General features: G+C 54.6%; 1 pseudogene; it reads right to left on the bottom strand.

The window, feature by feature from the left end:
* Positions 1–2,831: 2,831 nt before the first annotated feature.
* LOC115655221 lies at positions 2,832–11,366 on the bottom strand (annotated as a pseudogene).
* Between the last annotated feature and the right edge of the window lie 250 nt (positions 11,367–11,616).

The following is an 11,616-nucleotide window of genomic DNA, read 5'->3' as shown; positions in this document are numbered from 1 at the left end:
CGTCGCCGCCGCCGCGCTGCCCCCTGGGAAGCGCAGTCCGCGAGGGGGGGGGGTCGCCGCGGCCCTCGCGCTTTGTGACAGGCACCCGGGACTACGCTGCCCATGATGCTCCGCGCCTGGGTACCGCAGCCTGGGACACGGACTACAAGTCCCTGCAGCCGCCGCGCGCGGACCGGAGCCTTGTTAACCCTTCCGCTACGGGCGGCTCTTCTGGGGCGTGTTTCACGTGGCAGCGCTCGGGGAGATGCGAAGCCAGCTGCCGAGCGATGCCTGGGGCTGCGTGGGCGGGGGCTCCGGCCTGGGGAGAGCTAGCACAGCAGCAAAGAAAGTGCTCTGATCTTTGCGGAACGGATCTGCTGGCCGGCTAGCATCGACATGCGCAGCCCCAAGCCTGGCCCCAGCACCCGAGGCAGGGCTGGATTAACTCTCCTATGGGCCCGAGGCTGTTAGATTTTGGGAGGCCCCTGGGGGTTTGGAGTGCGGGAGTGTGCTCAGGGCTGGGGCAGGGAATTGGGGTCTGAGAGGGGTGGGGCCAGGGAGTTGGGGTGTAGGCTCTGGGTGGGAGTTTGGGTGAAGGGGGGGGGCTCTGGGCTGAGGTAGGGAGTGCAGAGTGTAGGCTCCAACCTGGAGGTGCTTACCTCGGGCAGCTCCTGCTCAGGAATGCAGTGGGGCTAAGGCAGGATCCCTGCCAGTCCTGACTCCGTGCTGCTCTGCTTCCTGAGGTGGCTGGCATGTCCAGCTCCTCGGTGGAAGGGCCAGGTCAGTCTGCGTGGTGCACGCTGCCCATGCCCACAGGCGCTGCCCCTGCAGCTCCCATTGGCTGCGGTTCCCGGCCAATGGGAACTGCAGAGCTGGCACTGGGAGTAGGGGCATGCCAGTGAGCCAGTGCTCGTGGCTCCAGCCTGTAGGGTGGGGGTGGTGCTGAGGGTCGGGGACTGGCGTACGGTCAGATGAAAAGAAGCAGCGGGCCACATCCAGCCCGTGGGCCTGTGGGATCCCCCCTTAGGCCAAGGCCCTGGACTGCAGCCCCTAAATCCCCTGTATTAATCTGGCCCTGACTCTGGGTGGCACTGACTTGGCCTGGCTGATTTGGACAGGGCCACCCAGAGGATTCTGAGGACCTGGGGTCTTCGGTGGCAAGGGGCCCCTGCTTTGGCGGTAATTTGGTGGCAGGGGGTCCTTCCGCTCTGAGACCTGCCTCCGAATTACCGCCGAAGCGGGGACCCGCTGCCCAAGTGCAGCCGGGTCTTCGGCGGTAATTTGGTGGTGGGGGGCCCCCGCCGCGGGTCCTTGGGGCACTTTGGCGGCAGGTCCCAGAACGAAAGGGCCCTTTGCCGCCGGATTACCGCCAAAGACCTGACTGCACTTCGGCTGCGGGTCCCGCTTCGGTGGTAAGGAGCTCCTGCTGGCGAAGACCGGAGCGGAAGACACTGTGGGGGCCCGGGCCCTGCAAGAGCTTTCTGGGGCCCCCGGAGTGAGTGAAGGACTCTGCTCTAAGGGCCCCAAAAAACTCTCGTGGGGGCCCCTGCGGGGCCCAGGGCATGGGGCAAATTGCCCCACTTGCCCCTCCCCTGGCGGACCTGGATTTTGACTCAGTAGGAAATAGCTGCCAGCAGCTGAAGAAATTGGGCTCCAGAGAGGGGGTCCCTGGGCTGCCCCCCCAGGTACCTGTGGGACTGAGACAACCTAGGGATTTCCCCCTCCAGCAAACACATCTGCCGCTCCCCCTCTGTGAGTCCGAAAGAACTGCTGCCTTGGTCAGCTGTGCTGGGCATAGGTGCACAGGAACTGGCTAAGCCTGCTAGCCCCAAGCCAGGGGATAACTCCAGTTTCCCATCCCACAGGGACCTTGCCCCCCCATCAACTGGAAAGGACCATCCTACAACCCCCCTGGCCAGCCCACATTACCAGCAGCATAGCGTGAATTCTCATTGCCCCTCTGCAAGGTGGGCCAGTGTTATCTATAGGGAGACCCGAGCATAGAGAGGTGATGTGACACACCTGAGGTCGCAGATTTGGGGCACTGGCACATTCTGACTCTCCCCCTTTAACACACAGTCCTCTGCTCTTTTTCATTGTCTTCAAGGCCAAGGGGGACCACTGTGATCATCTAGTCTGACCTTCTGCATTAAACAGGCCAGAAAACTTCCCTGAATGAATTCTCCTTTGAATAGAGCAGGTCCTTTAGAAAAATATCCACTCTTGATTTAAAAATTGCCAGTGAAAAATAATCCGTCACACTCCTTGGTTCTGTTTAGTTCTCTCTTTCGCTGCCTGATCTCTCTCTCTTCCCCTTCTTCCTCCCTTTCTAAACCAAAAGCAGTTAACAAAACACCCAAATATACCACATTATTTATCCAACAGATATGACCTCTAGCCGAGTTTTCTCTTCTCTGTCATAAGTCAAAGAGCCAGCGATGTCTAGAAGGTGCTCTCAGTACTCCTGTTCTTTTTGTGGATACAGACTAACATGGCCACTACTCTGAAACCTGTCAGTACTTCAGCGCATCTAATGTAGAACACTTCTTGTTAGTGGGTGGGGAGGAAATCCAGGCTCTGTTTGTTCCCAAACAAGTCCAGGAATAAATTGATTTCAGGGAATGCAGCAAAAATGACCTAACCCTACTCTCTTGGTTCTGAGCAATTGGTTTGCAATGCAAACGCTGATTGAGAGTCACTCTTAATTTAATAAAGAGAATGAAGAGTCCTTGTGGCACCTTAGAGACAAACAAATTTATTTGGGCATAAGCTTTTGTGGGCTACAGCCCACTTCATCGGATGCATGGAGTGAAAAATACAGTAAGCAGAATATACATTATAGCACATGTGGGGGGCCACACTGCAGAGTGAGCCCCCCCGCCCTTGCTGCTAACATTGTTGCTGTGTGCACAGTCAGGCACAGGAGGGAAGCTGGATGCTGCCCTTTGCCTCCCCCTGATCTGATCTTGGCATTGCCTCTGCCGTTGGGTCTCATCCTATCTGCTAAGTGCTGTGGGGTAGCAGGCTGGACAAAAATATTTCCCCTGTATAATTAACCCTTTGTGTGGGCATCAGTGAAGGCATGGATAGGGGTGTATGAATGTCCCCTATGGCCCCCACATCCGCCTTTCATCTGCCACATCCTCACTATCTCCCCCATCACACACATACCTTTCTCTCTGGGCTAGGAGGCAACAAGTCACTGCCCCAACGACTGATGGGCTTTCCCACCAAAGGGAATGCCACCCACCTGCTGTGTTCAACTTGCGAATGCTGCCCTGGTCCTAGAAACATTAATGGCCTGGCCTGTCCCACATTGTCTGGGCGTCCCGCGGCCTTGGCTGTCCCACAGGCTGGCTGAGCTGAAACATGGTGTAAAAATCCCTCTTTCAGACCTCTGTGCCGGCTGCACTGGGCTGGGCCAGAGTCCCTCTTATCTTGGGCACAGTCCCCACTCTCCAGCCCCCTGGTTCCCTCACTGAGCCCACACCTCCTGCCTTGCATACAGTGCCCCCTCTTGGCTTGATACAGGACATTACTCCTCCTGGATTGTGCCTTTCCAGCTCAGCCTAGAGGTGGGCACTCGGTAACGTCAGCAGGTTGATTACAGCTCAGCCGGGCATGTAAATGACCCTCCCCCCATAACCGTGTCCATGACACACTCCCAGCTCCCCGTGACACAGATATTCCAGCATGCACTGGGCCACATGCTGCTGGTGCTGCTGTGTGTCCCCATCTGCCAGGTACGCTGTCTCCACTGAGGCACTATGGAAGTGCGGCCCAGATTCTCCCACAATGCACTGCCCTGCTGAGGAAGCCGGCGGGGCTGTGCGCGTTGAACAAAGCTGCTGGGGGAGACAACTCAGCCAAGTTTGCTGTAGACGGCTCAAATGAGGGGGCCACGACTCAGTCACAGAACTGCTGCTGGATCTGCTGGAAAAATTAATGTGGGGCAGGTCTCCGGCCTGTGTGACACAGGAGGTCAGACTATATGAGCTCAGTAAATGAATCTCTGAATCTATGACCCCCGGTTGTATGCACAGGGCAGGTGGGACCCACATCCCATGGACATAACACCCAGGAGCTGGGAATAATGGAAGGCTGTTTATTTTGGTTTCCAAGTGGCACACACTGGTTGGGATTTGGCACGACATAATAATGGTGATGGTGACACACAGCAGTGGAGTCAGGACAAGGAGGAGGAAGAGGACTACAACAACGGGGCTCATGAACAATGTCTGGTGGGCGACCAGCATCCAGCTCTGCACTTGGGGCAGTACATCCCAAAATGGGCCACGGAGCGGCGGGAAAGAGCTCCCAGGAGCTGCAGCAGGAGGCGTGGGGATGGGCTGGCACTACAGAAGGACGTGGTGCTGATTCTGGAACGTGGGGAGCATTAGCAAAAAGTCCTGAATTATCATGCAAAGAATCTTGGGAAACATAGTCCACTGTGATGCGCTCTCTGCCAAGGTGCAGGTCCTAGTGAGCATCTTACCCACCCCTGAGGCGCAAAAGCAGGAAGACCGTGCTCTTGCTCTGAATCCTGTAATGGGCGAGCGTGTAATCGTCTTGCAGCTCTTTGCTGTTGAACGTCAGGCGCTGTTGGCTGGCGGAGACACCCGTGCGACCCTCGATCTTCTTCTTTAGGCTCAGGACAGTGTCACTGGCGCGGACACCATATGGGATGGTTCTGCTGTTATGGTCCTTCACAAAGATCTCCATCTCCTGGGGCCCAGTCGTGAACATCAGAACTGTGGTGTCGTAGAAGATGCCATGTGATTCCAGGCTCTGATCATCCAGCAGCAGCTGGTTTCCCAGGCCAGGCTCCTGCAGGGCCAGGCGCTGCGTGTAAGGAGAGATGCCCCATTCACACTCGAGCGCCTCCTTAATCTCCCATATGGTAATGGAGGGGCTCAGGCGCAGGGCCAGGCTGACCCCTGACAGCTGCTTGACCATCACCTGCATGGGTCTGGCTGGCTGGAAGACAGACAAGGAGATAGGGATGGGTGGGTTCAGACAGTCCAGGCGGGGCAGCAGTGAACCTCTAATGGCACCCTGGCATAGCAACCTCTGCTGGGGAGTGGAATCTCAACATAAGTGCTTCCTGCAGTTCTGGTCTTTTCAGATTCTGCAGCAGGGAGCTGGGCAGGAGTGCTGGCTGTTGGGGGAGGGGGATCTCCCAGCTATTTCAGCCCCAACCTCTCCCAGCAGGGGGCGCTGTGGGTAGCGGGGCAGGAGCACTGGCTGTGGGGGAGCTTCAGGCTCTGCCAACCCCAGCCTCTGCAGCAGGGGGTGCTGTGGGGAGGGGACAGGAGCAGGTGCCATCGGGGGAGCTCCTGGCCACTCCATGCTTGGGAGGCTCTGAACAGGGAACAGCTCATCACAGGCTGGGGTGGGAAGGGACCCTGTAAGGGGTCGGTACCTGCACATCCCAGCAGCAGATGGGGGCAAGGCCGTTCCTACAGCACAGCTGGTCCCGGCACTTGGCAGTTTCTCTTGCCAGCAGGTCCCAGCTCTTTCCCTGCCCCAAGGTTCCCGTTGGCTTGGCTGGATCCAGGATCACGGGGCTGCGAACACACAATAGATTCTCTCTATCGATGGCTCCTTGGCTGAGCCACCTGCTCACATGGCCAGAGGCTCTGCTGTCTGCCCCAGCCTGCTCCCTCTCTCCCATGAGTGGGGCCCTGCCCTCAGTCCAGGCTGCTGACACATCCCAGCTGCCTGCTGCCCACGTTGCCTGCCTCGGCTCAGGCACCGCACTGGGGTGCAGAGGGGAGCTGGAGGAGGAAGTCTCAGGCTTAGCCGACTGAAGCCAGAGTCCCGGGGGCTTGGGGATGGGGCAGTGGGGGAGGCCGAGTATGGTCCGGGGTCACCCAGCCTGGAAGATCCAGGGTCTGGGCAGCTTAGGGGCTGGAGACAGCTGCTGCCCTAGAACCTGTGATACTATTGCACCCATCTCTAGTGCCAGCCCAGGGGTGTTGCCGAGTACCACACGCATTCATTCATGAGCCCTAGCCCCATCAGTGTCGCCATCCCCACCATGCCAATGGGGAAACTGAGGCACGGGGTACTGGTGGAAGAGTGGGGGACAGACCTGTGCCAGGTTGTGAGCCCCCCACCCTTCCTTGCTCATATGGGTGCTGCCGTGTGGAATTCTGCTCCCTGCAGTTAATGGGGTTTGGCCAGTGAGCTCCCTGGGGCTGGGGCTCCCCTTGGGCCTACGCCCCCAGAGGCAGACTAGCTGCACATGGTGTTTATTAGGATAAAGAAAATTCTTCTCCCCACATTCTGTAAAGTGTCATTGAACAGGCTAGTGTCATTTCCACTCAAGTGAGCAGCAAATCGGTTGTTAAATCATTATCTGAAATTTGCTCTTTGTTCAGTTGCTTGCCCTGAGATTAGAGGATGAGACATGTGAGATTGGATGTTTGAGTGTTTGGTTGTTATGAAGCTACACAAATTTACTTTCAATGAGGAATTTATATCTATCTCTAATCGATATATAAATTGTTGTTTGTTTTTCAATGATTTTTAATGGATTCTGTATCCTAGTCAGACTCTGTTCAAGATGGCCAACAATTCTGTTGTTTAACCTCTGGTCCAGTCGATGATCAGAAGATCTCATGAGTGCTTGTCTCAAAGTGACCTAAGCCATCTAAACCAACTGTTCCCAAACATTTCATGTCGCACCCCCCCCTACCATAATGTAATCTGTCCGCACCCAGGCGTGAGCTGGGGGCCAAAGCCAGGGCCAAAGCTGTGGCTGGGGCTGCGGCCAGGAGTGGAGTCACGGGGTTGGGGGCAGAGCTGGAGCTGAGGGCAGAGTGGGGCTGGGTGGTGCTCCCTCCCTGCCCTCTGTGGAGGCTGGCCCAGGCCGTGTGGTGTTCCCACTGAATGTTCCTCTGTGTGCCCCTGGGGGGGAGTGCCCCACAGTTTGGGGACCAGTGATCTGGACAGATATTCTGGGACTGCTAGAGAAGGACTCAGCAAACTTGCCAGACTGGATCAGAGCCAAGATCCATCTAGTCCAGTGTCCCTTCTGCCTCCAGAGACACCCACGGCCCTTCAACGGGGTGATGGAACCCAGCCGCTGCAACCCACCCTGAGAGCATCCAGGAGAGCAGCGAGCTAGGACAGACCAGCCTAAGCTGAGACACCCACCATCTCTGGTGAGCAAAATGCTGGGAAGCAAAGTGATCTTCTGGAAAGACTTGAGAAGTGCTGGCAGGTGGAGGGGCTTCTGTGATCACCTTCAGTAACTTTTTTCCAAGGGGGTTTTAACATGTGGGAGGTTCTTTTGTCAGCCCAGAGCTCTCCAGCTGAACCCGCATTAACATGCAACGGTAACCCCAGGGCTGGCAGAGCATGAGAAGGAGCAAGGGTGGGGGAGGGGGGAATCACTGACTGGGGCAGGGCAGGACACCTCACCTCTTTGTACCAGTGCTTGACCAGCCGCAGCAGGTTCTTGAGCTTGGCCGGGTGACACTTCACAAAGTCCCTCTGCAGCTCAGTGAAGGAGGTGCAGAACTCACCGGCCCGGCTCTGGCCCGAATCAGATCCTCGTAGACCTGGGGGGAAGGTTTGATGCCAGGAGTCACCAGCCCTGGAGGAGAGAGTGGAGGAAGGGTCACCACACACAGATCTGAGGGGAGTCCTGTCCCAATGGGCCTTGGGCTAGTCCTGTGTCCCATACATAGGTTGCACCCTCATTCCCATGAGCTCTCTCAGGATAAGCCCTGGGGCCCATGAGGACATTGAGAGGGGTGGGTACCCCCAAACCTGCTGGATCCCCGGAGGCCGAGCTGAGGGGCAGGGATATAGTCCCTACCTAAGGCATTGTAGGCCGGGAGCACGTCCACCTCAATGGATGCCCACCGCCTCTTCAACTGAATGGTGATGGAGAGTGAGCGTGGGAAGGTGCCCTTCTCCTTCGGCTGGGAAACCTCCATGTCAACGCTGAAGGCAATGGTCTGTCAGAACTGGTTCAGCTTCTGCTTGATGGTGTCGAGTACAGCCACACGGTTCTCCATCTGGTCCCGGTAGCTGGAGAAGCAGCTGAGGAAAAGGACCAGATCCGCATCTGAGTTGTTCTTCAGGGCTGTCCCCTTCCCTGCGGAGCTGCCCTGCCAAGCAACAGAAGCATTTGCTCACTGCGCTACCCTCTCAACAATCCCAGGGTGCTGAGCAATATGGGGGCCCTCAACTCTGCGCCCACTGAGCCAGGTAACCTCTCTGGCACAACCCTCCCTGCTGGGCAGCCAAAAACAAACCAGAAGTGTTAGGATGGGATAGAAAATATTCCTGGGATGAATCCTGTGTTGTAGTGTACACTGCTGGGGGGCCCTCTCCTTGCATCTCCTTCTGATCACTGGGACGGGGCAGAGCCTTGAAATTTGGCAGTGGGGTGACCTGCGTCTCAGGGATGCGCCTTTTGCCATGCCCGTGAAAATCCACCCAACTTTGCCCAAGCTAAGAACCTTTGAAATATCTCCCTTTGCATGTGCTCAGTACAGATGTGTCAGAGTTTGGCCAGCCCCACAGATGATGGAGCATTTATATAGCATGTTGTACCGTCAAAGCCCAGCTCCCGTTGGCTTCAATCCCTGCTGTGAGCACTCAGCAATTCTGCAAATCAGACCCTGGGGGCTCCAATTGGGCACCCCAAAAATGAAGAATGCACACTTTGGGAACAGTTTGGGTTAAGTGACTTGCCCAGCATCACACAGGAACTCCGGAGCAGAGGCAGGGATAGAGTCCAGTTCTCCAGGGCAGCATTCAACTGTCTTACCCAGGAGACCTTCCATTCTCTCTCTGGAACCCTCTGCCCCATTCATTGCACATCTTCCATCTGCTGCAAAGTTATGCAGACAACAGTCTCCTTTACTACCTGGCCCTGATTCAGCCGTAGAGCAAGTCCACCTTGTGCACTGAATGAGGCAGGGTCCCATGGGAAAAATAATATGTGATCATGTCATTAAAGCCTGTATTGTAATACATATGCACAATGGGGCCGAAATGAGGTTAAACAGGCCACCTTACCTCTGGCACATCCTTATGTTTGAGTTGCAATCTCAATAACTCTTTTTCAGTGTAATTTTTCGGGACATAATAAATGGGACTGGGGAGAGGTTTTGCAAACTTCCTGTCCTGTTATTGGTAAAGGGAGCGCTGATTACAAGGTAGAGACCCAACAGGGGAAAGGTTGAGAGCCATTGATTCAGAGAAGATGTATCAGATGTCTAATAATGCTAGATTAAAAGGCAACACATTTAAAACAGCTCAAAGGTACTTTTTGTGACACAGCATATTCGTGGAACTCACTCAAATGAGGCCATGAGCTTGTCAGCCCTCTCCACAGGATTAGACATTCGAAGGATAACTAGAACATCCCTATTTGTTTTCAGCAGAAAGGGAAATGTACAAGGGAGAAAAGACCAGGAGTACTTGTGGCACCTTAGAGACTAACAAATTTATTTGAGCATAAGCTTTCGTGGGCTACAGCCCACTTCATTGGATGCATGCAAAGAAAGTAAGAGAACGCCACTAGCCGTCACCTTCAGCCCCCAACTAAAACCTCTCTAGTGCATCATCAAGGATCTATAACCTATCCTGAAGGCCAATCCCTCACTCTCACAGATCTTGGGAGAGAGGCCAGTCCTCACTTACAGACAGCCCCCCCAACCTGAACAAATACTCACTAGCAACCACACACCATACAACATAAACACTAACCCAGGAACCTATCCTTGCAAGAAAGCCTGTTGCCAATTCTGTCCACATATTTATTCAGGGGACACGATCATAGGACCTAATCACATCAGCCACACCATCAGAGGCTTGTTCACCTGCACATCTACCAATGTGATATATGCCATCATGTGCCAGCAATGCCCTTCTGCCACGTACATTGGCCAGACTGGATAGTCTCTACGCAAAAGAATAAATGGACACAAAACAGACATCAAGAATTATAACATTCAAAACCCAGTCAGAGAATACTTCTACCTCCCTGGTCACTCAGTTACAGACATCAAAATCATAATACTCCAACCGAAAAACTTCAAAAATAGACTCCAATGAGAAACTGCAGAATTGGAATTAATTTGCAAACTGGACACCATGAAATTAGACTTGAATAAAGACTGGGAGTGGATAGGTCATTACACAGAGTAAAACCTATTTCCCCATGCTAATTCCCCCCCTACTGTTATTCACACCCTCTTGTCAACTCTTGGGAACGGGCCATCCTGATTATCACTACAAAAGTATTTTTTTATCCTGCTGATAATAGCCCACCTTAACTGATTACTCTCGTTATAGTTGGTATGGCAACACCCATTTTTTCATGTCCTCTGCGTATATATATCTTCCTGCGGTATTTTCCACTGCATAAATCCGATGAAGTGGGTTTTAGCCCACAGAAGCTTATGCTCAAATAAATTTATTAGTCTCTAAGGTGCCACAAGTACTCCTGTTCTTTTTGCTGATACAGCTACCACTCTGAAACATGTCACCGTACAAGGGAGACAAACACTCATGCTTCAGAGCATAAACTGACCACTAACAGCCTGTGGTCAGGAAGAAACTTCCCCTATAGGCAAATAATTCTATAATTGTCCACGAGGTGGGATCTTGTGCCTTCCACTGAAGCAGTTTGTGTTGGTCACTGTCAGAGATAGGTTACTGGGCTAAAACTGCTCTGACCTGACAATGCAGCTCCTACGTTCCTAGCTGACCCCACTGGCAACTGGGAAGCCAGGGTGGTTATGGGATAATGCCCTCTACTGCCAGCTGTAAGTGGGAGCCCTGTTCGGCATCCCTTGGCCCATCCAGCTGGTGGTTTCAGCTTGCCCTGATCACAGTGTAGGCACCCAGGCTTTTGCCTGCACTAAAAGAGCCCTGACAAGCTCTTTCACACCGGCAGCTAGTCCAGAACAGACTCACCTTCACCGTCTTGAACACCTTGATGTCGTCAAAGCACGTCTCCTTCAGGAAATCACAGATCCTCCGGACAGTGTCTTTCACCTGCAGCTGGAATTCCTCGCTGGGCTGGAGATGCTCTGCAATCCAGGCATCCAGCGAGCCTGCGGGCACCTGGTACAGCTCCATCTCTGCTGCTTTGCTCCCTGTCCCTGCCTTCCTCTACTGCTGCTGCGGCTGCTTTTAAGCAACCCCGGCAAAGCCCAGCCCTGCTGATCTCCTCCCTGTGGATGACGTCAGACTGAGCTTGTTAAGGTGGCCTGGGCTCCAGGACTAGAACTGTCCACCAGATGCCTGCTGGGCATGGCCAGGAGAGATGCCCGGGGGCTGGTCCTCATCCCCAGTTCCAGGGGCAGCCCAATGTACTTCCCCCATCCCCAGCTGCAGGGATTCCTAGGAGGGGGCTGTCCCTAGGCCCTGCTTGTGGGCGCTGTCCTTCATGCCAGCCCCTAACCTGAGTGTCTATCTCCCCCACCCCACCCGAGAGTGACACTGACCTCATCCGTGTCAGTTTCATGCTCCCAGGCTGTGACACAGGGACTCTCTGGTAACTGCCCCGGGGAGAGTAAGTAACAGGGAGGGCAATTAACCATTGGAACAACTTACTAAGTGGGGTGGTGGCTTCTCCATCCCTGGCCATTTTTAAAGCAAGACCCG

This window comes from Gopherus evgoodei, chromosome 7 (assembly GCF_007399415.2).
Source record: "Gopherus evgoodei ecotype Sinaloan lineage chromosome 7, rGopEvg1_v1.p, whole genome shotgun sequence".
Lineage (NCBI taxonomy): Eukaryota > Metazoa > Chordata > Testudines > Testudinidae > Gopherus > Gopherus evgoodei.
The sequence above is the reverse complement of the archived record's forward strand: the minus strand, read 5'-3'. Positions and strand labels throughout refer to the sequence as shown.